At 36.9% G+C, this 26,293-nt stretch overlaps 1 protein-coding gene across 3 annotated transcripts in view; it reads left to right on the top strand.

The window, feature by feature from the left end:
- MYPN (myopalladin) overlaps positions 1-26,293 on the top strand; it is a 136,515-nt gene that overhangs the window by 11,778 nt on the left and 98,444 nt on the right. Inside the window, exons 2-4 of one of the 3 annotated variants that reach the window (XR_007513482.1) lie at positions 842-1,040; positions 2,328-2,370; positions 2,584-4,431. The gene's annotated coding sequence lies outside the window, so the exon portion shown is untranslated. Of the gene's footprint in view, positions 1-841; positions 1,041-1,831; positions 2,114-2,327; positions 2,371-2,583; positions 4,432-26,293 lie in introns of those variants that run through there. The other 2 variants (XR_007513483.1, XM_049855664.1) reach the window with 2 other exon arrangements.

The following is a 26,293-nucleotide window of genomic DNA, read 5'->3' as shown; positions in this document are numbered from 1 at the left end:
TCTTCCTCTTTTTTGATGACTATCTTACCAGGCATGATGTCCTGACTGGTCCCCCTGATAACATGTCCAAAGTACGTGAGACGAAGTCTCACCATCACCCCTTCTAAGGAGCATTCTGCCTATACTTCTTCCAAGACAAATTTATTTGTTCTCCTGGCAACCCATGGCATAAGCAATATTCTTTGCCAACACCATAATTCAAAGACATATTCTTCTTTGGTCTTCCTTATTCATTGTCCAGCTTTCACATGCATATGAGGCAAATGAGAACACCCTGTCTTGGGTCAGACACACCTTAGTCCTCAGAGTAACATCTTTGCTTTTTAACACTTTAAAGAAGTCTTTTGCAGTAGATTTGCCCTGTGCAATATGTCATTTGATTTCTTGACTGCTGCTTCCAAGGGTGTTGATTGTGGGTCCAAGTAAAATGAAATCCTTGACAACTTCAGTCTTTTCTCCATTTATCAGGATGCCGCTTATTGGTCCAGTTTTGAGGATTTTTTTGTTTTCTTTATGTTGAGGTGTAATCCATACGGAAGGCTGTAGTCATACATCTTCATTAGTAAGTGCTTCAAGCCCTCTTTGATTTCAGGAAGCAAGGCTGTGTCATCTGCATATTGTAGGTTGTTAATGAGACTTCCTTCAATCCTGATGCTGTGTTCTTCTTCATATAGTCCAGCTTCTGGAATCATTATCATATTAAATATATATACACATATATATAACATTTCAAAGAATATATCATATGTATACTGACAAACATGATTGATAGACAAGATAGATATAAACTTGCCATCAGTTAGGCTGTAGATAAAGTTTGCTTTTTATTCCTTTCTTCCAGTGTTCTTAAGGCCCTTGGGTGGCACAAATGGTTTGCACTTATCTACAAACCTGAAGTTTGGTGGTTCAAACCTACCTAGCAGCACTGGGAAAGAAAGGATCTGATTCCATAAAGATTACAGCCAAGAAAACCCTATGGACCAGTTCTACTCTGTAACACATGGAGTCACCATGAGTCAGAACTGACACAACAGCAACAGGTTTGCTCCTTGTCCTCCCTCCCCCTCCTTAAGGTTTTTTTTTTTTTTTTTTTTTAGTTGGGTGTGGCTGGGTGGGTGAATTTTTTTTTTCTCTTTACAAAAATGATAAATCATTATTAGAAGTTTTTTTTAAAGTATAACATGAAAATACATGGGAGCAAAATCTTCTATAATTCCACTATGAGTCAGAATCTACTTGACCCCAACAGATTTGATTTGGTTTGGTTTAAAAGATACCATTTAATATTTGGGGATATTATACTCCAGAATTTTAAGAGACAAAATAGGGTCATTATAAATACTGTTTTGAAATGGTTTTTAAAGAAAATTTTATATACTGTAATTATCTTTCCATGTAAAAGTAATGTATGTTGTTGCTAATTTTTTGCTATTATGAATAATTTTTTATGAATATTCTTATAAATACATTGGAATGCTAATTGTTCTTTTCTTAAGATTCCTTTACATTCATTGTATGTTGATTTTCTGCTTTAATTTCTAGTGTTGTGGGTGCTCTGCTGATGGTTCCATATGTTTCCTATAATACTGAATTCTTCCATATTTATCACTTTTTAAGGTTTTATGTTTTATACATGATGTTTAAGTTTTAAAGTGCTTTGCATGTTATCTCATTTTTATACTCATTGTAATCTCTTGAGGTAAGCAAAACATTTTCCTCGCTTTTCAGGAACTGAGAAGATGAGGTAACTGAAACATACAGAATGATTTACCCAGGGTCATACAGTTAGTGAAAGATATACACTGGAGCTAGAACTTGCTTTTTTTCTTAGATCAGTGATTTCCAACTTGTAAGACCCCAGAAGACCACGAAGTAATTGCAAAGGACCCACAAACCCATAGGTATTTCAATTATTGTCTGAAACAGAATGAACAGTATATTATTTTTCAAATGTATATTAGTGTTACAATTAATACAATGCAAATTTGCTGGAAATGCATATTAAATTAATTATTGCTTTTTATCATCACATATTTTCTGAATAATGGCAAAATCACAATCATCATCACTTTTCAATGTTTATAAGAATGTTACCTGGAGATCAGATAATAGAACAGAATTATGCTAAGAAGTTTCATATTTTTATATGAGCTTGATTCAGAGATGCATAAAAGATAATGTATACAAATCTATTGATAATTTTGTTAATTCTTAAACTATGTCCTCCTCTGGAAAGAGACAAATTACCAAAACTTGAAGATAAATAAAATAAAAAATGGTCTATCCCTTTCAAGAACTAATTATTTTCTGCTTTGAATTTTTTGTAGATACCATGTGTTTTCATTAAATGGAAGCAAGCTGAGTCATTAAGTATGTCTAAATTTTTGGTTAGTAATATGGATTTTGAGAAATACTATGTGGAAATATACGGGTAGCACAAAACTTGAGGGGTACTCTGGCAGCATGATCGGTGGACGCCTGTCTGGCCTCCCAGTCATGGGTGGTGAGATTTATTTTGGGGTGCCTCCCATTGACAGTGTTCCACTGCTATTGATAAGGTCTTCACTGGCTAATGCTTTTCAGATGTAGACTGCCGGGTCCTTCTTCCTAGTCTGTCTTAGTGTGAAAGCTCAGCTGAAATCTGTCCTCCATGGGTGACCCTGCTGGTATCTGAATACCGGTGGCATAGCTTCTAGCATCACAGCAACACACAAGCCCCCACAGTACGACAAACTGACAGACACGAGAAGCTGGACTATATGAAGAAGAACGGGGCATCAGGATTGGAGGAAGACTCATTAACAACCTGCGTTATGCAGATGACACAACCTTGCTTGCTGAAAGTGAAGAGGACTTGAAGCACTTACTAATGAAGGTCAAAGACCACAGCCTTCAGTATAGATTACACCTCAACATAAAGAAAACAAAAATCCTCACAACTGGACCAATGAGCAACATCATGATAAACAGAGAAAAGATTGAAGTTGTCAAGGATTTCATTTTACTTGGGTCCACAATCAACACCCATGGAAGCAGCAATCAAGAAATCAAAAGACATATTGCATTGGGCAAATGTGCCACAAAGGACCTCTTCAAAGTGTTGAAGAGCAAAGATGTCACCCTGAAGACTAAGGTGCGCCTGACCCAAGCCATGGTATTTTCAACTGCATCATATGCGTGTGAAAGCTGGACAGTGAATAAGGAAGACCGAAGAAGAGCTGACGCCTTTGAATTGTGGTGTTGGTGAAGAATATTGAATATACCATGGACTGCCAAAAGAACGAACAAATCTGTCTTGGAAGAAGTGTGGCCACAATGCTCCTTAGAGGCAAGGATGGCGAGACTGCATCTTACATACTTTGGACATGTTGTCAGGAGGGATGAGTCCCTGGAGAAGGACATCATGCTTGGCAGAGTACAGGGTCAGCAGAAAAGAGGAAGACCCTCAAGGAGGTGGATTGACACAGTGGCTGCAACAATGAGCTCAAGCATAAAAACGATTGTAAGGATGGCGCAGGACCGGGCAGTGTTTCATTCTGTTGTGCATGGGGTCGCTATGAGTCGGAACCAACTCGACGGCACCTAACAACAACAACCTCCCACTGAGTTACATTGGGCACTCTGGTTTTCCAAATATGATACAAAAAAAAAAAAAAAACCCAAAGCACACCCACCAGGGCACTCTAACTATCACACCAAACCAAACCCAACCCACTGCTGTCGAGTCAATTCCAACTCATAGTGACCCTTTAGGACAGAGTAGAACTGCCCTGTAGGGCTTCCAAGGCTGTAAATCTTTATGGAGGCAGACTGCCACATCTTTCTCCCATGGAGCAGCTAATGGGTTCAAACTGCCAACCTTTTGGTTAGCAGCCAAACACTTTAACCACTGTGCCACCAGGGCTCCTAACTATCACACCACCTACGAACTCACTGCCATCCAGTCAATTCCGACTCATAGCGACCCTATAGGACAGAGTAGAACTGCCCCCTAGAGTTTCCAAGGAGCCCATAAATATGCCTCAAGGCTTATCTAGCTGTACAAAAGCCAAGAGTCAAAAGTTTTACCCAATCACATTTCCTGGGTGCACTACTTCACATCTAAGTCTGATACCACAGCCATTTTGTACCAACAAATGTTTATTTCATTTTTCACCATTGCACAAGTTCCCACTGGAGGGCAGCAGATATTTTTATCAAGAAAAATGGGTCCCAAGAGACCTGAGAGGCAGAAAATGTGGGTGGGCAACTGTATATCCCAAAGGTCATGAAAGGGCTCTGCAAATAGTAACTTTTAATACTTAGATTTTTTTTTCTTAGTATTGAGTTGCCATGTAAATCTAGTAAGTTAATTATTGTTTCTGTATGTCAGTTTCTTCACCTGTAAAACATGAGTATTAAAGCAGATCTGCTGACAGGACTCTGATGAAAAGTAGCTAATAAAAATCAATAAAACACTTTTCAAATACAGTGTTAAGAACATTTTTATTATAGAATTTAAAACACCACTGTTCTTTGTATTTAACATCTGCCCCAGATCATCAACATGATCATTAGCAACATTTATTTAGTAGATCTAAATCAGCTTTATTTTACTTCATGTGTTTGTATGCATTCAACATTAGTCTATTAGACAATTCAGGAATCATGGAATGACTAAGATATTCCTAACTTGCCTAGATTTCTCCTTTCTAAATCACTTATCCTTAACAATGCTTTTGCTTATATAGTTGAGTACCAAACTTATGCTGACATCCTTTGCTTTAGATCAGATGACAAGTAAGCTATTTACCAGTACAGTCAATTATTATTTTCTTGTCATAACACACATACCATAGAGGGGATATACTGCTCTGTATTTGTCACCACTCTACTTATTTGGCTAAGGAACACTTGTTTGATATCTGGCTTGTCAGATCAGATTATAATTTAGACCCTTTAGCTATGTTTAGCCCCTTGGCACTGGGTGAGTTGAGAATTTAGAATTCAGAAGCAGGTGGTCAGGGGCATGGTAATTAGATATGAAGCATTTTACCTCTGTGTCATTGGTTTGAATCTGAACTTAGCTGATCACTATTGGTGTTCTATATGAAATGGAAATATTCTGGTTCACACCTCTAATGAGCAGCACCCCATGTTACAAAAGCTCATCACTCTTGGCACTAATAGGCATTCTTGTTGTCAGCCTCAGGCTAGAAGCCAAAGACTGAATCAGTCTGGAAATCTGAACTGCTGCTGTGCCTGAGTCATCAGTCTAGGTGGACCATTCAGCCTTTGGCCTTTCCTTAGAGTTTACAGCTCAGTGCAACTGTGTATACTTACTTCAACTCCCTGTGGCTTCACAAATCCAGATTAAAAGATGATTATTTAAAAATATATATATTTATTATAGTAAGGATAATAATAGTAGTTAACATTTATCGACTGCTTGCTAAGAGGCACGTATTTTTTTAAGAGTATTAACTCAATCTTCCCAACAATTCTATGAGGTAGGTATTGTTATTTTCTCCTTTATAGAGATGAGGAAATTGAGCCACAGAGAGATTAAATGACTTGCCTAGGGTTTTTCAGATTATAAGTGGTGGAGCCAGAATGCAGCTCTAAATGCAATTACTCTCTGCCTAATTATAACATTTATTCTATTTCTTCTTTTACCATCTTCCTATCCAGTTGATATTTTTTAAACATATTTTTCCAAGCCAAACTGGGCATATATCAATGTCTCAAATTTAAAGTTGCTCATCTTCTTGTACTAGTTTTTATTATTATTTGTTTCTGAAAGAGGCAATGTAGCTTTCTTAGATTTGGTTCATGTGCATCATTATTCTGAATTTAGATTTTTACAACGGCTTTTGCTCTTATCTACTTTTTGTTGTTTGAGCTAAATATTGCCTTAGCTTGGAAACATTCTGTGCTTTACTTCCTAAGCCAATAAAAAGCCAATAAAGAAAATAAAATCAAATAAAGCCCTTTCAATCACTCCTTCCCAACATAAAAAAAAAAAAAATCACCAAATAGGCAGTCTAGCTGCCTCTTTTTGCTTACATAATAATTGGATTCTTTTCACCTACTATTCATGCAAAATTATAAAGAAGATAAATTTAAAATGGGTCTCTATGAGATATCCCGTAGCAGCTAAGGAAGAAGTTTTTGGTATATTGAGGGAAGGAACCCTTAAAATAAAATTCATGCAGCAAGTAGATCTGATTCAATGAATAAATTAATCTGGTTCTCACAAATAGCTTTCTTGAGACTTAGTAAAATCATATTTGTTGTAATTACTGGCTAGATAAAGAAAATAATATATAACCACATTTTTATGTTTCTTTTAGCTGCCTTCTATTCTCAATTAGTCAAAGCATGCTGTAAGTCTTATTTGACACATGTACCAGTATATTGCCCCAGTTTTGCTAATAGATCAAATTTGAGTGTTCCACAAAATTGTTCCTATTAAACTAAATTAATAATGTAAACTTGGCAATCTAGGTTTTAGTGCTGATTTACATTGACATGTAGAATGGCCATTCAGGTGTAAAATAGTCATAATAAAGACCAACTTCAAGGGTAACGGTGTTTTATTTTTGCTTTTGTGGTTTTTATTGGAGCCTTGTAACCAACATGCAATTGAAAATAACATCAAAAAGATGAAATGTTAAGTAAATGCCTGCTTACTATAGTAACCATATGGTCTCTCATGCCTAGTTTCACTATGACTACTAATTTGCAGAGAGAAACACACAGAGAGAATTATTTACTATTGTTGCTTCAACTCCTTTAAGTTGTTTCTTTGAACAGTCAGAGATAGTGAAATAATCTAGAGGAATACGTGTCTTTGTATTTCAAGGATTTGGAAGGACTTGAAGGAAGTTGCTAAGTCAATTTAACCCCAGTATATTTTTTGTTTATAACACTTGGAAGCTGTTACTCTACAGCTTCCAAGTGTTTTCCAAACTGATTCCGAAACTCTTTTCTAACTAGCGTGGATGGCTTTGAAAGATGGCATGGTGCAGCAGAAAAGAGCTTGGGCTTTGGTGTCATGTAGACCTGGGTGTGAATCACAGCTCTGAGTGACCTTGTGCAAACTTCTCTGATCTTCAGTTTCCTCCTCTGTAAAATGTGGATAATGATATAGTATACCTTGGACAATTCGAAGGTGTACTTCCTGAGACTTTTTAGATCCCCAAATTTGCAAAAGCCACTGTAGCATATAATTTTTCATTTTCATTCTCCATAAAGTAGGGATAATGACCCATGCTTCCTGGGTTTTTGTATTCAATTATATACTGAAAATTGACAACAAAGCCTGGTTGATGTGGATGCTTAGCTGGGGTCAGCTAGGGCCACTCAGAAAGCTAAGTAATTCATTCTGGCTTACCTGCTTTTCAGGGAGTAAATCCAATTTGGAATCAGTTACAAATAGTTGAAGTCTTGATCTAAATTGGAGAATACTAGGTGCGTTTTACGTTTAGTCTTTATTTCTGGGCAAACAGGGATCTCAGTCTGTGGTTTGAGCAGGATCCCCAAAACCAGTGCAGGAGAGTGGACAAAGCAAAGGATGTGCAGAGGTGGGCAAAAAAAATTGGAGTAAGCCAGTTTGAGAGGATGCAAAGGTATGAAAGCACCTATGGGAGAACCAAGCCTTTACTAAGTGTTCCCCATACCAACCATCTCAGGAATTAGGAGCATCCAGTGAGCCAAAGCACATTTAGTTCCTCACTTTGTGACTTGTGCAAAGTGAGCATCCAATCACTTTTAGCTCCCTTCCAAATTTGCCTTAATTCTTAACAGTATTTCTGTGTAAGACAAGTAATAATCAAATCAGTTGGTGTTGCTGAGAGTTTAAGCCATTTGATCTTCCTGACACACAATAAGTGTTCAATAAATACGTGTTTAATTGAGCAAATAATTTACACAACTCAACATTCCTATGTCTGTTTTATGGCAAACCACAGGCAAATATTAAATGCCTACTTTGCGTCGTGCCTTGAGATTAGAGCTGTGTAGCCTATAAAGAAAAAAAAATTTTAAGGCTTTGATTCTCAAGGAGTTGATCCAGTTGAGTAGATAAGACATAAATACATAAATGAAAAATTAAGCAATACAGCAGTATAAGAAATGTTGCAGGCACTAGTTGTTTAATCACATAATAAGTAGAAGAAACAGTGAACGAAGGAATGGAGAAAAGGGAAGGCAAGGAAATGGAACTTTTTCTGTTAGAGGCAAGGATTTGTGTAGAAGAGTGACAGGTAAGACCAGAAAAGTTGTTTATATTTATAGGATAATGATGATTCCATTCTGATTATACCAAGGCTTTTTTTATACTTGACTGAAATTTGTACAATACTGTCAGGCCAGTGGAGCCCTGGTGGCACATGGTTAAGAGCTCGGCTGCTGACCCAATGGTCAGCTGTTGGAATCCACCAGTCCCTCCTTAGAAATCGCATGGGTCAGTTCTACTCTGTACTGTAGGGTCACTAAGAGTCTGAATGGACTCCATGGCAACAGGATTTTTTTTTTTTTTTAAATGGGTCAGGTCAGTAGACTATCAAGAAATAGCTTTACCCCTAGGGCAATTTACATTGTGGTAAATTTTTGTGTTTTAACTTCTCTGTGGCATTGCTTACTTATCCCTTTTATTGATGTTATCACCCACATTTTGATTTAAAGCTTACTGCCTAGGCTAGAAAGAATCCCTGGTGGTGCAGTGGTTAAGTGCTCAGCTGCCATACAAAAGGTTGGTGGTTTGAACCCACCAGCAGCTCTACAGGAGAAAGATGTGGCAGTCTGCTTCCGCAAAGATTTATAGCCTTGGAAACCCTATGGGGCAGTTCTACTCTGTCCTGTAGTATTACTATGAGTGAGTTTCCACTCAACAGCAATGTGCTTGGGTTTTTGCTTTGGTCTAGGCTAGAATATGAAAGGAAAGGAGTTCTAAAATATTGAAACACATAATTACCTTGAACCAGGAGACTTGTTTAGACTGGGCTTTAACTAATGGATTCTCAGTTTGGACTGAAGAGCAATTTGGAAATGAGCAGAATGGATTAAAAATGGGGTGGGTGAGATTTTCTAGGCATTCCTACATAAAGGTATGCTGCCTTTATTCGATAGGAAGTTTTCTAAATTAAGAAAACACCAAGCAGATAGATCCATATGGGGGGGAAGTATGTGAACTTGGATAGGGATATAAAATACAAATTGCTTTGAATTTTCTGTGGCTTATAATCTTCAAGCTCTTCCCATGTACTCTTCCTTCCTTGGCAAAAAGTTGCTTCCATTCAGCATAGACTAATTTCATGATGATGTGGTTGTCAGGTGCCGTGGAGTTGGTTCCAACTAATAGCGACCCTGTGTACAACGGAACAAAACACTGCCCAGTCTTGTGCCATCCTCACAATCCTTGCTGTGTTTGAACCCATTGTTGCAGCCACTGTGTCAGTCCATCTTACCGAGGGTCTTCCTCATTGTCACGGACACTCTACCAAACATGATGTTCTTCTCCAAGAACTGGTCCCTCCTGATAACATGTCCAAAGTATGTGAGACAAGTCTTGCCATCCTCACTTCCTTCTAAGGAGCATTCTGGCAGTACTTCTTCCAAGACAGATTTGTTCGTTCTTCTCAAAGTTCATGGTATATTCAATATTCTTCGCCAACACCATGATTCAAAGGTGTTAATTCTTCTTCAGTCTTCCTTATTCATTGTCCAGCTTTCGCATGCATATGAGGTGATTGAAAATGCCATGGCTTGGGTCAGGTACACCTTAGTCCTCAAAGTGACATCTTTGCTTTTTAACTCTTTAAAGGGGTCGTTTGCAACAGATAATTTCACATAGTAAGATGATAACTTCTCAGAAATATGTATTAGCCCTTGTATTAGAGCCAACCAATGTTACTGGGTTTTCTATGTGAAAATAGTCCTAGACTTACTCACATGCTATTTTTCTGTTCTCTTCTTGCTTCTATTAATGACTCTTCCTGAGAGAGCAGAGGGTGCTAATGAAAAAGAGAGTATGTTTTAAATTAAAAGGCCTAGGTTTGAATCCCACCCAGCTGTGCAGCTCATAGATTAGGTGGCTTTGGGAAAGTTAAATGTTTTTGAGCCTTCGCTTCTTCCCTGTAACATGCAGATAACAATACTTTGCAGTAAATGAGAATTTAGGCTATGCCCGGCTTATATCACTCTTACAAGAAATATTAATTCCTGTTTCCTTTACTTCACCTCATTAGTGTTCATAGGATTATTTGGGTCATGCGTAAGAATGCTGAACTTTGTTTTTAACTTTCTGAGATATTTGTGCTGCCCCAAAATAGAATCTGAGTGGAATCACCCAGAGCCTGGCACGCTGGCATTTAAGATATTCGGTGCTAAGGCTATGAAGAGAGAATATTCACACAGTTATTTTCCTACCCCCACTTACAAAAAATTTACTGACCCATGTGGATGTGCTGAGAAATAGCATTCACATTTGGTTTCAAAAGAACAAAGATCTTAAATTGTCTCAGCACAGTGACTATAAAAAAAAAAAAGTTCTGCCAAAGCCTTCAGCCTGCCTTCCAGCGCCCTGCCTTTCAGCATTTATGCCTAATGCACCAGACTTCATATCAATTCATTTTCCTTGCTAAAATATTGCAGACAGAATGTATCTGAAAGCTTTTGATTTTTCTCTTATGTTTTCTCCCTTTTTTTTTCCCCAGTCATACAAACGATTTTCACGGTTGGTTTCAGGCAGAAAAGTTATTAACTTAAAATCCTAAATGGCTTTCTTACTAAAAAGAGAGAATATGTTTTATATTCCTTTTTTTGTCCTTAATTTTTTCCCAAAATGTTAGGAATATGGAGATTTAAATAATTGCTGTAAAACTACTTACACAGACATAGAGTCAGCCTTTGTTCCATCCTGGCTCAGTTACTTACTTGTTGTGTGACCTTGGGCAAGTTTTGAACCTGTTTTTAAGCCCCAGGTTCTCATCTGTAAAAGAGAATTATAGTAGTCCCTACTTCATAGATTGTTGAGGGACTACATGAAATAAAGCACAATGTACATAAAGAGCTTATCATAGTGCTTAGCACATATCTAACGAATGTTCATTTGTTATTACCCAAATGGTATATTCAGCTCTGTCTGTGAATATAATCATTAGATTAATGTGAATGAAAAGTGGGAATCAACCATACACTTTCAGGAGTACACACAGGAGACTAATTGTTTTGGATTTCTTCACTGACTTAATGTTAATCACCGGATGCTCTTTTAAAAAATTCTGGGAACAGATTTCGTCTTTGGAAATAATACTTTTTAAGAAATATCTGAACTGTAGTACGTATCAAAAGCAGAAGTAAGGGAAGCCTTATTATGCTTTCATGGAAACCACCTGGTAAAGCTTTAATCCAATTACCCTAGAATTGGGGGAGTGAGTATTAAGTATTATAATAATTAATTGCTTTCTTTTTTTTCCCATATTTATTTTAATAAAGGTGTGGCTATCTTGTGCATTCCTTACACTATAATAGTAATGTCCCTAGCATTATAATTTTCACTTAGTCGAAGGATCTATCCAGAAAGCTTATTTCCTTAGTCATCTTAGTCACTAGCCACCCCCACCATCCCTGCAGGCTAAGAACATCGTGCAGACTGAGTTATTAAAGTTGATCTGAAAGAGCAATCTGTTCTAAATGACTGTCCCTGGATCAGCAACGGAACCCTGTAAATACCCTCATTGCTCTGGCGGGGCAGTATCACGTTGCCTTCATGTTAGTTTTGCCACAGACTTAAGTTAGGCAGTGAGAATTGGACGTTGGATGGTCCTGGTTGATGGATATGGGGATAGTGCTTCTGCTGGGACAGGCAACTGGAAATTTACTCTTCATGATAACATTTTTAAACAAATGCTCTGTATATAGTTTTTAAAAATGTTTTTGGTCTTTAAAACTAAATACGTTTTGAACTTGTACATAGTTTTGAAAATGTTTTCAGTTTTCCCAGGCAAGCATTTTCAAGACCATTTAGATTAAAAAGAAATTTCATAAGGATTTAGTGGTCTATCCTAATTGTATTGTGTTATGGGTTTGTATAAGACCCTCTATAATCCACCACCTATCTGTCGTTTTGGATGATCAAGAACCCGTCTCTGGTGTAAGAATTTTTCTTATTAAAAAGGGTTAGAAAATACATATGTCTTTGTTCTTTAAAAATAAGACTCTGTGTGTGTGTGTGTATCTGAGGGTACTTCAAGATAAATCTAAGTTCAAACAAAACATTAAAATTTTGATAATTTGTGAGCAATTTCTTTTAGAGAATTAAAAATCTAATAGTGGAAAAAGTTAGCAAATACAAAAAATTTATATGAATCTACTCGCGTGGAAATTCTCATACGCTTACCCTCCAAGTGAAGACTTCCTCTGTCATAGATTTTCCAGATTCCGTGGCATTCCTTGGATCATCGCAATGTGAGTAAATTGTTTCTGTAGCTGAGTGACTGCATTAAGGAAACAGCTGAAGGCAAGCACAGGATCATGATCAAACCACAATAAACACATATGTTGGATGGGCCACCCAACTTTATGGTGAACATTAAGACATGTACCCTTGTATTTGCATGTCACTTGTGAAGTTTGTTTTTAACTGCGTTGGGCATTAAAAAAAAGTTTTAAATATTATTCTTTGTACCGATAAACTCTGGTAAAACCTGAACTCCTCCTAGGTCTGTGGTATAGCATTTATATAATTACTACTGATGAGAAGCAGGGTAGGGATTGAGTTTATTTGGGAGCAAAAACTAATTTTAAAAATGACAGTCTACAACATGAGTCTGGTGTATTGTGAGCAGGGTGTCCACAGTGGCTGAATATTATTAATTTAAGATATTTATATCCAGCTTTTTTTTCAGAGCTCAAAAATTTTGTACACTATTGTATTGAAAATGACACAGTAAAAATGAGAAGAGAAAGATTACTGCCATTCAGAATTTCTTTGGATTCTTTCTTCTGTAACCCCTCTTTAGCATTTTCAACCTATTCCAGCTCTGCATATTGATTCCTAATTCCACTGCCCAACCAATGCTATTCTGTCTTTCAGCATGAATCTCCTCTCAGATGAGTATTCTATACCTGGGTGAAAGGTAGGATGCCAGACTTGTCATGGCACAAGGAAGTGAAGATGTGTTCACTTACAGTATGTGGAAGCATTTTCCTTTGGAAGATCAATTTGTAGCACACCTGTTAGCTATCTGAGCTAGAGGCTCAACTTTCCCATGACCCTTCCCAAGACTTGGCAGCACTTGTATTGGTTATGCCTTAAGATATAAATGGGATATTGACGGAAGATCTTCTCTCTAAATAAAAAGAAATCATTGGGGCATCCATGTAAGTACAAATGCAGAAATACAATTAAGCAATGCGATGTGAGCATCAGCACAGATTAAGTGAGAGCAAATGAGCCTGTACATTAAAGCTCTGGATTACTGTGGTAATGAGAATAACCTACCCAGAGGATTTAGTTCCTTTTGTACCTTTTTCATTCCTCAGTAATAGTTCTTTTGACCTGGATTATTTAAATTTTCCTCAACTCTTTTTTCCACTTTATGTGAACACAAAACCCAGAAACAAAAGGTGTAGTGAAACCTCTGATGTGATCATAGTAAACAAAGAAATTTTATACCTGTTCAATGTACTACAGATAGTCTCAAGGTGACTGAAGAGGATAAAATGACCTCTCGGTAAATCCCATCAGGTCAGGAATTTTTGTCTGTTTTATGCACTGCTTCATACCCAAAACCCAAACCAAATCCACTGCCATCAAGTCAGTTCCGACTCCTAGCGACCCTACAGGACAGAGTAGAACTGCCTCATAGGATTTCCAAGGTTGTGATCTTTACAGAAGCACACTCTCACATCTTTCTCCCACAGAGCACCGGTTGGTTTGAACTGCTGACCTCTCAGCAGCTGAGCGCTTTAACCACTATGCCACTAGGGTTCCTTGCTTTATACCCAGAACCTATCATTACAGGAAGTATTCAATAAATATCTGTTGAACGAATGAATATATGGGAAGAAATCCTACAAGTAATTGTATGATTTAATTAAGAATAATAGATTTAGATCAGTATATTTCATGCTATAAGAATGATCTTTTTAAAAAATAAAGGCATTTAAGTCTGAATTTTCAAAGCTCAGGTTTCTATCAAGATTGATAATGTTATTACATCACTCAATCTGTATTAAGCAATGGAGCTAACTTTTTCCCCAAATTCATATTTCTGAAAATGTATGAAATTAATACCTAAGAACATATACTACCTTGTAAAGCAGGTACTGCTTTGGTTAAGGGTTCTTTCTTACTGATCGGTTATGCTTGTGAAAAAAGACATCTAGCACAGACTTTTTCGAAATAATGTGCAAAAATGTATCCCCAGGTACCAGTAGGAATTATATAGTCATTTTGATTTTTAAGCAATGTCCAATTTTTTCCCCTAAAAATGTTTGTTCAGACTAATCCTCCCTGGCCTATTTCAGGCTGATGGTTTTTTCCTCTGCATTGTTTCTGAGATCTCTAATTAGCAACTTTAAATGTTACCTTTCCTTTGTGCTTTTGCTTAACCTTTGGACAAACAGTTATAAAAAGAAAACACACAAAAAACACTCTCATCTAACTCTCAGTTAGACCTCAGCTTTGTATTGGCTTTTCATAGCCTAATTTCTTAAAATAGATCCATGATTAAATAAATAAGAATACATTTCCCATTAATTAAAGTTAAAGCTCTTAAAATTTTTTCATCAAATTAAGAATTTTGGAACATTTTACAAATAATGCCATTTTCTTTGACAGACGGAATGTGGTGTGATGGATTTAGTTCCAAACATAAATTAATAAAGAGCTTGGGCCTCTGTCTGTAAGTGATATTGTGTAGGTGGAAAAATTGATTTACCAGCCCCCACCCCCCATAGGTGCTGTCCTGCCGTGGAACCCCTTCGCTCAGTTTTCTCCTGTCCAATCAGGTGGAATGTTTCACAGGCACATGGTTTATACAGCTCAAAATAACTTGGGACCTGTGAGCTGACAAATGCTCTGGCTTCGGTGGTGACAGGTTGTCCAGCCTCTTACAGCCATCTTCACTGAATCTGAGGTTAACTCCTCACTGTCTATGGACGACGGCTACCCTACGTTTCCAAGGGCGTGAAGAATTTTCTTTTTCTCCTGTGTTTCCATCTAAAAGTTCTCCTTGGATAATTATCATCGCAGTGGAGTGCCTGTGTTGGACATTCTCATCTGGGTCAGCTAAAAAAAGAAAGGTAATATCCAGATTTAAGTTCACAAGTGTGTTTTGATAACAGGGCACTGACAATGGGAAAAGGAGTATTTCAGAGAGCTAATGACTGTTGCTTAGAGCAAAACCCAGGGTAAGTTTCTAATTAGGTACAATGGGACATCCGATTATGTGAAAAATAAAGCTTTCTACATGTAAAAACTTTGGAGGGGATTGATGAGACTCACAGAGAGGACACCTTACTTGGGTCCTAAGGAAAAATATCTCAGCAGAGGAAGTTGTGACATGTTGCATGCATCATTGGCATTTTCTACACATTCGTTTATTAAAATAATGGTGTTTACCTAGAGAGTATGTGTGGAATGTCTATTTCCTTTTTAAAGGGAATCAAATCTAAAATAATATGACTCCATAGTTAAAAACTTTCATTTAAAATTTTTTTTTTATCATGTAAAAGGATATGCTTGCTATATTTAGTGTTGGGAGATCGGGTCCCTGGATTAATGTACACAACAGCTGCAGAAAGTCTTGCTCAAAGGACATTGCTGTTTCTTTCTCCTCTCTCTCTCTTTCTCTCTCTCTTTTCAGCTACATCAGAAAGACACTTGACAGTCAGTGGCAAGTGTTTGGCCCAGTACATGCACTATTAGCAGTAATTAGATGCACATCTTGATTTATATTTTTAAAAACCATGTAAGCAAAGAAAAAGAGAAGATGGATTATTCTGTATTTCCATTCCCAAAAGTGAACACTGCAGTAATGGTGTTAAGAAATTTTATTATCTTATCAACAGATTTTTACTCACATGTGTTAAAAACACTGGCATCGTTCAGTTTGAAAGAAACAAAGCAGCTAACCGGTTTTCTTTCTCAAAATATTATGATTCAGTTACTTTCACCTTAAGAATAATAAAATGAATTCTACAGGCTTTAACTTTAAAAGTTGTCATAACTTTATAACTTTATTTCCCCTTAAAAGTAACTTTTAAGTTTAGATAAAACTCACAGACCTTTTCTAGAAAATCTAAAATGTCTATAATTATAAACAGATGTTTTTGTAAATACAGAAATGAAGATATGCTGTCTGATACATGATTTGACAATGAGCAAAATATTTAAAATTCAGGTTACCCCAGAAAATCTGAAATACATGGACACTAATCGAAGTATCAGGAAACAAAACTATAGACGTTACAGAATCTTATATTAATGGCCTATGAAACAAACAGTTGGATACTGTCCAAATTCTGGAAGTTTGTCTCTGTCCCTACTTATAGAATATGGCTAATGCAATAATAATGGCTAACTCATAATACTGTGTTAAAACTCCAATCTTCCATATATAATTTAAAATACAAACTCTTTTACATGTTTCCGTTACATGTCTCTAATACAATGTGCCTACAAAGGCACATATTCAGTGGAACAGGACTCAAAGCCCTAATTCCTGGACACAAGAAATTGAATGAATTGTTACCCAGTCTGGGCTTTGGAACTCATAAAGATGGTTTTTGCAAATTTACTCTTGAAGAAATGACACAGCAGGTAAATCAGGTTTTATTTTGAAAGGGCTTTATTGAATTAAGGTTAGTATATAAAAATGTGATTACTAAATTTTTAACAGTCAATTCTTATATGTAATAGGAGGAATGGACTCAGCTCACTAACCTGCAAATATGAGACATGGTACCGCTAACCCCAGCATAATTAATTTCCTTCATTCACATTGAGATTTGACAAAGCTGTTGCTGACCTCATGGTGTTATTGCCCTATAACAAGATAGAAAAATGAAAGGGTTTTCTGAATGGTATTTTCCCCCCTCCTAACAGATGAAGAAGAATCAAGCACCCCGGAGATATTTTCTTAAATTCCTATCATGTTCATAGTTGACGCAGTGCTTTTAAAACTAGAGCATTGTGCCTTTCCTTAAAGAGAACAACTTGAGTATAGACAGCATGATGTTTTTAAAAATTTAAGTCTTTATTTTCCACAGACATATTTTGGTGGGCACAAAAGTTGGAGCGAATATTTACCTGTAGTCACTAAAGAATTCTTAGAGTCACCTTGATAAATGTTGACAATGTTCATTTTGTTCCATAGGTTTCTAATTTAAAATTAATCTTTGAGCTAATGGGGATCAACAAATTTTCTCTTTTGGGATTTCCTGTAGAACTGAGTTCGTCGTGGATAATGAGACCTTGAGAATAAAATCAAACATCCCATTCCTATCATTTTTCTAACTACCACCAAACCCTTTTTTGGGCCTAGTTTTCTGCAGTCTTCTTGTTTGTCTTTCATTAGCCGTTCTACATGCTGGTCATAACTTTTACACTATTCCTTTGCCATCTTTCAGATTAAATACTAACTTTGGGCTCTGGCTTCAGTAGCCTTTACACTAATTCTTTGCTATCTGGTTATCCTCTTTTGTGTATGATGACATGCTCTTCATAGTTTTCTGTCAATCAAACTAAATTTCTACTTTCTTTCCCACCTTCCTACTTTTACCAAGTTCAACTAAAACAATAGTAAGAGAATGGCCTTCTCATCTTTGGCCTGTCACCTAGAAGTCTTTTCATTCCTTTAATCCCTGCTCTTTAAGGAACTTCCCTAATTAAACAGATCCCAGCTAACTCTCCTAGACATCACCTCTGCTCTGCTTCTTTATTCCAGCATTCTAGTCTAACTTGTACATATTTGTATTTATTTTTTCATCTGCCATTTTTCCTCTTTCAAATTGAAAGATCTTTGAGAGAATGTACCTAACCATATTTTTTTGCATTTTGTTAGTGATATATCACCATATGCTCTGGTAGTGTGGTATATGCAATTTATTAAATTACTAAGCCATTCACATCAAAAATAGACTAGAAATAAAACTAAGATGGAGATGATCATTGTAAATAGAGAAAAAATGGATAATATAACAGTGAAGAAGAATTTGCCTCAAAGTCCATCCCATCTGCAGCCAATTTTAAAAGGGTGATCTGTACCCAATTCTTCAGGACTGGTTCCTATGTACTAGGATTTGGTTCTTGGCCCAGAAAAAGTTTCTCCAAAAGAACTGATTTTGATGTTTCATTTGTGTGCCATCATGGGATATAAGAGGCAAGGCAAACAGGTAAATACTGGCACGAAAGGGAGTCAGTTTTAATTTTGTCGATTATTCTTCCCTAGAGTACATTTTAGGCGTAATAATTACACATCAGCAGGAAGCGATTACCTTAAATTTATATCAAAAACCCAAACCAAACCCGTTGCTATCGAGTTGATTCCGATTCATAACGACTCTACAGAACAGAGTAGAACTGCCCCCGTAGAGTTTCAAAGAAGCTGGATTTGAACTGCTGACCTTTTGGTTAGCAGCTGAGCTCCTTAACCACTGTACCACCAGGCCTCCTAAATTTGTATAAGGCTGTACAATTTAAAATGTTTTCACAAACAAACCTGTCAGGGTGTCAGGGTGGCTTGCTTATCCCCAATTTACACTTGAGTAACTTAACTGTGTCTGATCTTTTCTATTCTGGTTCTCCTTTCAAATAATTATTAAGTATTAGTCTTTTTGAGTGTGTGTGTTGACCTAGAAAGAAGTTTTGTTTTCTCATTTGAATCTCTAATCACACCTCATAGCTAGAACACTTCAGTGTTTATATTTGGATCCAAAGTTATTTTATATCTGGTTTTGCCAATTCTCAATGACTCTATTAAAATGTTTGTTTTTGAATTTAAAGATGAGTTTTGAACCATTTCTGACAACAAAGTTTCTTTAGAGCCTAAAAAAGGGTGGAGCTGAGTTAACATGAGTTGAGAAATATGCCCAAAGTTATCAGCATCTGGTTTTATTTTTATCAACCAGACGCTTACATTTTCAGCAAGTTTTCAGGGCAGACTCTCCTTTCAGGAGAAGTTCTAGGGAAAAAAATAGAGATATTTAGCAAACTAATGTAAATAGCAATGTAGGAAGATAATGGTTCTTAAGAAATTTACCTTACCCCAAAACTATTGCCCTAAGAGACTCTTTAAAGCTTAAGCCAAATATATCCACTGAAGTCTTCTTAAAACCAAACAATAGTTTAGCTTGTCTAGTAAAGAATGTCTCCCTGAACATTATGCTGTTTTAAGAACTATCTATATGGGATTAAGTAGACAACAGCAACTCAAAATATTAGACAGGAACCTTAGGGGACAGTGAGTTTATGTTAGTGGGGGAATAACAACTCAGAGTAAGAGAGTGAAGTGGTTGCATAATATAAGCAATGTCCCTGAATTGTACACGTAGAAACTGTTGAATTGGTACACGTTTTTGCTGTGTATATTTTCAACAACAGCAATAACAGCAACAGCAAAATAAATAAAATAATTTTTTTAACAAAGAAAAGAAATTTACTCTAAAGTTCAATAAGCTTTCTATGTGGCCAAATTAGTTTACATGACTTACTGAAGTGTATGTTGATGGTTGATATCACATCAATCGTTTGATTTCCAACCTAAGACCATTTCATTAATACCATGATCTGTTTTAGGGACCGATTACTCATTCTTATTTTGAAAGCGGCATAAAATCTAAGTTTCAATTTTGTAAGAATCAGAAAGAGGCGACAAGCCAAATGTCACCCTGAACACCTCAGATGAAGTATCTTCCCAAGAGAAGTCCTGATTTTCCTCCCTGAATCCTGCTCCTGCTCTATCCCAGTCAAAGATTCCACCACCCACCCAGTTGCTCGGGCCATAAACATTAAAGTCACCTTTTGACTCTGCTCTTTGTCTTATATCCCTCTTTCAATCCATCAGAAAATCCCCCGGGCTCTACCTTCAAAAGAGATCTCAAATCTTACCGTTTCTCACGACATCCCTCGCCTACCATTCATTGGTCCAGGCCACCATCATCTTCACGTAGCATATTGAATAGCCTCCTAACTGAGCTGCTGGCTTCCACACTTGCGCCTCTTCAAATGGACTCTGCATAGCAGCCAGATTGATCTTTTTAAAAACCACATCAACTGTCTCTCAAAACCGTAAAATGGTTTCCCACTCGCACAGTCAATGAAAATTTGAAGTCCTCACCATGATCTGCAAGCCCTTACCTGTTCTGGCCCCAGTCTGCCTTTCTGACCTTGGTTCCTTCTACTCCTCTTTGTCCCTCACCTCCCGGCACACTGGGCTTTACTTGCACCAAACACTCACCTGCCTGAGGCCTTGATACTTACTTCTCAGGTGTGAACATTGGTCTCCAAAATGGGTGGGTGGTTAACTTTTCCACTTCATTTAGAAGCTTTTCCTAGCTAAAATACCACACTTTCAACCCCCAAGCCCCGCCCATGCCATCATTCTCTAGTCCCTTGTCCTACTTTATTTTTCTTCTCAGTATTTCTATCTTCCACACTAGAATGGCAGCTCCACAGAACTCTGTCTTCTGTTCACCCCTTAATGCACAGTGCTTGGAATAGCAAATGCTTAGTAAATGTTTATTGAATGAATGATTGAAAGCTAGGCTATTCATAATAGCACTGGGGACTTTTTAAATATAATTTTCATCGCATAGTTTTTAAAAATGCTTTAAAGAGACAGTGATACGTTTTTATATTTCCTATTTCAGGTAATATTTATAAGTTTAACAATTTATATATACATTTTCATCTGAAAGCCTTATTAGGATTGTTATTATCCCTTGACAGATGAGGAAAACTGAGGCTCAGACACATTAAGTGACATGCTCAAGATATCAAAGTTATTTAGCGTTGAAGCTGGGAGTCAAGCCCAGGTTTTCTGATTATGTTCAGAAATCCTTTGATACTTCAAGTATGAAACCAAAGCATAATCCCAGTTGTTTTATCTACCATAAATAAATTTTTATTTGGAAGTTACCTTGAAGTTATGGCTGCTTTTACCAGTTTGTTTTTAACTTTGTGTCTGCAAATTTTCTTTGTAAATATGATTGTCTATTTATCTGTCCTACTTTACCCTACAATTAAAAAAAAAAAAAAGAGTAAATAACAATAAATTTAGCAGGGAATCCTAATGAGTGAAAGAATTCAACAGATATTTACTGATCACTTGCTATGTGCTGTGTTTGTCTAAGCTAAGAACTGAAGACCATGCAGGGCTTGGCCAGGAAACATAGTGAAGAGGAATGGGCATAGAGAGCAGCCTGAGCAAAGAGAATATGTACAAAAATCCAAAGGCGGAGAAACTTTATGTATTTAAAAATGTACAGATATGTTGAATTAACTATAAATCTAGAGTTCAGTTTCCCTTCAGAGTTTGCCCTTGGATCAAATCACTTCACTAGTTCTACCTCCATTTCTCATCTATTAAGTGGAGACCATGATACGTAGTCATAGTTGTTATATAATAATAATAACTACAATTTAGTAAAGCCCAAGCACATTTGTTTGGTTTAATCATCGTTTTGATCTATGAGATGGCTACTGTTATTGTCCCTGTTTTACAGATGAGTAAACTGAGGCTTAGAGAGGTTAAATAACTTTCTCTAGTGTATATAGCTAGGAAGTGTCAGAGTGAACCAGGTCTAACTCCAAAATGTTGGATAATAAATACAGCATTAAAACATTAAACAAAATCCTTAATTTTGAACACCTGAAAGTTTTGTTTTCATAATAGTTTCCATGACAATAAGCATCAGAGCAGGCATGCATGATACTTCAATTAGCGTCAAAAAAAAAAAAACTAGATGCAGAGGGATGAGCAGTGATTATATGACTGTTTTCTATTTCTACCATAAATATAAATTTTTGAGAGTTCTTTAACATGGACAACACATATCTTTGCCAATCCCAGGATGTTGCAGGCACATGGGGAAAAAAATATTTTGTTACAGTTGATCCTTTTAGCAATCTCTAATCAGCCCCTCAAAGTGACTGTCTACTTTGCTAATTCAAAGATTTATTTTACATACCACTGTAGAAGTTTGGAAATTAGGGCAGCTCCTAGGAAGTTTTATAGCAAGGCTATCATATAAAAAAAAAAGAAGGGATATATAAATTGACAGACCACTAGTCTGTCAGTTTGTCATACTGTGGTGGCTTGCATGTTTCTGTGATGCTGGAAGTTATGCCACTGGTATTTCAAATACTAGCATGGTCATCCATGGTGGACAGGTTTCAGTGGCACTTCCAGACTAAGACAAACTAGGAAGAAGGACTTGGCAGTCGGCTTCTGAAAAATTGGCCAGTGAAAACCTTATCAATAGCAGCAGAACGTTGTCTGATATAGTGCCAGAAGATGAGCCCCTCAGGTTGGAAGTCTCTCAAAATACGACTGGGGAAGAGCTGCCTCCTCAAAGTAGAGTCAACCTTAATGACATGGATGGAGTAAAGCTTTCAGAACTTTCATCTGCTGATGTGGCACAACTCAAAATGAGAAGAAACAGCTGCAAACATCCAATAATTATAGGAATGTAGAATGTATGAAGTATGAATCTAGGAAAATTGGAAGTTATCAAAAATGAAATGGAACACATAAAGATCAATATCCTAGGAACTGGTGAGCAGAAATGGATTGGTATTGACCATTTTGAATTGGACAATCATATGGTCTACTATGCTGAGAATGACAAATTGAAGAGGAATGGCATCACATTCATCATCATCAAAAAGAACATTTCAGGATCTATCCTGAAGTACAATGCTGTGACTGATAGGATAGTATCCATAAGCCTACAAGAAAGACTAGTTAATATAACTATTATTCAAATTTATGCACCAAGCAATAAGGCCAAAGCTGAAGAAATTGAAGATTTTTAACCAACTTCTGCAGTCTGAAATTTATCAAACATGTTATCACGATGCATTGATAGTTATTGGTGGTTGGGATGAGAAAGTTGGAAACAAAAAAGAAGGATCAGTGGTTGGAAAATATGGTCTTGGTGATGGAAACAACACTGGAGATTGCATGATAGAATTTTGCAAGACCAACAACTTATTCATTGGAAATACCTTTTTTCAACAACATAAATGGCAATTATGCATGTGGACCTCACCAGATGGAATACACAGGAATCAAATCGACTACATCTGTGGAAACAGATGGTGGAAAAGCTCAATATCATCATTCAGAACAAGGCCAGGGTGCACTGTGGAACAGACCATCAATTGTTCACATACAAGTTCACGTTGAAGCTGAAGGAAATTAAAATAAGTCCACGAGAGCCAAAATACAACCTTGAGTATATCCCAGCTGAATTTAGAGAGCATCTCAAGAACAGATTTGATGCATTGAGCACTAATGACCAAAAGACCAGACAATTTGTGGAATGACGTCAAGGACATCATACCCAAAGAAAGCAAAAGGTCATAAAAAGATGGGAAAGAAAGAGAAGACCAAAATGGATTTCAGAGGAGACTCTGAAACTTGCTCTTGAACTTAGAGCAGCTAAAGCTAATGAAAGAAATGATGAAGCAGAAAGGCTGAATGGAAGATTTCAAAGGGTAGCTCAAGAAGACAAATTGAAGTGTGATGAACATGCAAAGACCTGGAGTTAGAAAACCAGAAAGGAAGAACACACTCAGTATTTGTCAAGCTGAAAGAACTGAAGAAAAAATTCAAGCCTTGAGTTGCAGTTTTGAAGGATTCTATGGGCAAAAAACCAGAATTGATTTGACGGCAATGGGTTTAGTTTTGGTTTTATGGGCAAAATATTGAATGATGCAGGAAGCATCAAAAGAAGATGAAATGAATATACAGTCGCTGTACCAAAAAGAATTGGTCAACATTCAACCATTTCAGGAGGTAGCGTAGGATCAAGAACCAGTGGTATTGAAGGAAGAAGTCCAAGCTGTACTGAAGGCACTGTTGAAAAACAAGGCTCCTGGAATTGATGGAATACCAATTGAAATGTTTCAGTAAATGGATGCAGTGCTGGAGGCACTCACTTGGCTATGCCAAGAAATTTGGAAGACAGCTACCTGGCCAACCAACTGGAAGAGATCCATGTTTGTGCCCATTCCAAAGAAAGGTGTGGAATTCAGAAATTATTGAACAGTATTATTAATAGGTACATGCCAGTAAAATTTTGCTGCAGATAATTAAAAAATGTTTGCAGCAGTACATTGATAGGGAACTGCCAGAAATTCAAGCTGGATTCAAAAGAGGACTTGGAACCAGGGATATTATTACTGATGTCAGATGGACCTTGGCTGAAAGCAATAAATACCAGAAAAATGTTTACCTGTGTTTTTTTTTTTTTTTTTGTCTATGCAAAGGCATTTGACTGTGAGAATCATAACAAATTACAGATAACACTACGAAGAATGGGAATTCTAGCACACTTAATTGTGCTCATGAGGAACCTATACATAGACCAAGAGGCAGTCATTAGAACAGAAGAAGGGGATACTCCATGGTTTAAAGTCAGGAAAAGTGTGTGTCAGGGTTGTATCCCTTCACCATTCTTATTCAATCTGTATGCCGAGCAAATAATCCGAGAAGCCAGACTATATGAAAAAGTATCAGAATTGGATGAAGACTCATTAATAACCTGAGATATGCAGATGACACACCTTGCTTGCTGAAAGTGAAGAGAACTTGAAGCATTTACTGATGAAGATCAAAGAATACAGCCTTCAGCATAGATTACACCTCAACATAAAGACAAAAATACTCACAACTGAACCAAGAAGCAACATCATAATAAATGGAGAAAAGATTGAATTTGTCAAGGATTTCATTTTACTTGAATCCATGGAAGCAGCAATCAAGAAATCAAAAGATGTATTGCACTGGGCAAATCTGCTGCAAAAGACGTCTTTGAAGCATTAAAAAGCAAAGATATCATTTTGGACATAAAGGTGCACCTGACCCAAGCCATGCTATTCCCAATCGCCTCATATGCATGAGAAAGCTGGACAATGAATGAGGATGGCTGAAGAAGAATTGATGCCTTTGAATTATGGTTGACAAGGAATATTGAATACACCATGGACTTCCAGAAGAATGAACAAATCTGTCTTGGAAGAAGTACACCCAGGATGCTCCTTAGAAGGAAGAGAGGATGGCAATATTTGTCTCAAGTACTTTGGACATTTATCAGGAGGGACCAGTCCCTGGAGAAGGACATCATGCTTGGTAAAGTGGAGGCTCAGCAAAAGAGAGGAAGACCGTCAATGAGATGGATTGACACAGTGGCTGCAACGATGAGCTCAAGCCAAGCAAAGAGCTATAACTGACTCGACCGCATCTAACAACATCATATAAGGGAAAGGAGAGGAATGAACTGAAATAAATTTTGACATCGAGTCTTAAAGTCAGAAGAGATTTAAGAGATTACTTTCCTCTTTGTCTTCCCAGCACAAGGCCTAGTACATAGTAGCCCAAAATGGCCAATAGTCTTAATCCCTATCACCATCTCTGATTGATTGGTGGGGGCTGAAGGAGTAGAGTATTAAGAAAGTCAAGGTCAATGGGAAAAGTACTGTAACCAGCGATGTATCTTTTAAGAGGGCAAGATAAGAGTATCAGCCTATGGGTCACACACTTGCCATTCCCTCTAGTAAATGTTTAAATGAAACCCTGGTGGCGTAGTGGTTAAGTGCTATGGCTGCTAACCAAAGGGTCGGCAGTTCAAATCCGCCAGGCGCTCCTTGGAAACTCTATGGGGCAGTTCTACTGTGTCCTATAGGGTCTCTATGAGTCAGAATCGACTCTACAGCACTGGGGTGGGTTAATATTAATAATATAGACTTAGTTTGCATTATCAAAATTTCTAGTCTAGGGGACCTTTGAACTAAAGTTATTGTACTATTTTCTTAAGACTTTAAAAAATATTTATTTTTTGAATAGGTAATATGTTTATATTATTAAAATTAAAAGGGTATACAAACAGGAAAGGGTGCACAGTAAAAAAAAATCTGCCTTGCACCTCTGTTTGCCTTTCTTCCATATTTCCTTCTAACCAGTGTTAATTTAAGGGATTTTTTTAAAAATTTGGGCTCTAATTCATATCTTTGTAGAAATTAAATTAATTATATGTTGTTTGAAGAAGGTAAATAATCACAGTTTTCAAGAGCAGATTG

This window comes from Elephas maximus, chromosome 16 (genome assembly GCF_024166365.1).
Source record: "Elephas maximus indicus isolate mEleMax1 chromosome 16, mEleMax1 primary haplotype, whole genome shotgun sequence".
NCBI lineage: Eukaryota > Metazoa > Chordata > Mammalia > Proboscidea > Elephantidae > Elephas > Elephas maximus.
The sequence above is the reverse complement of the archived record's forward strand: the minus strand, read 5'-3'. Positions and strand labels throughout refer to the sequence as shown.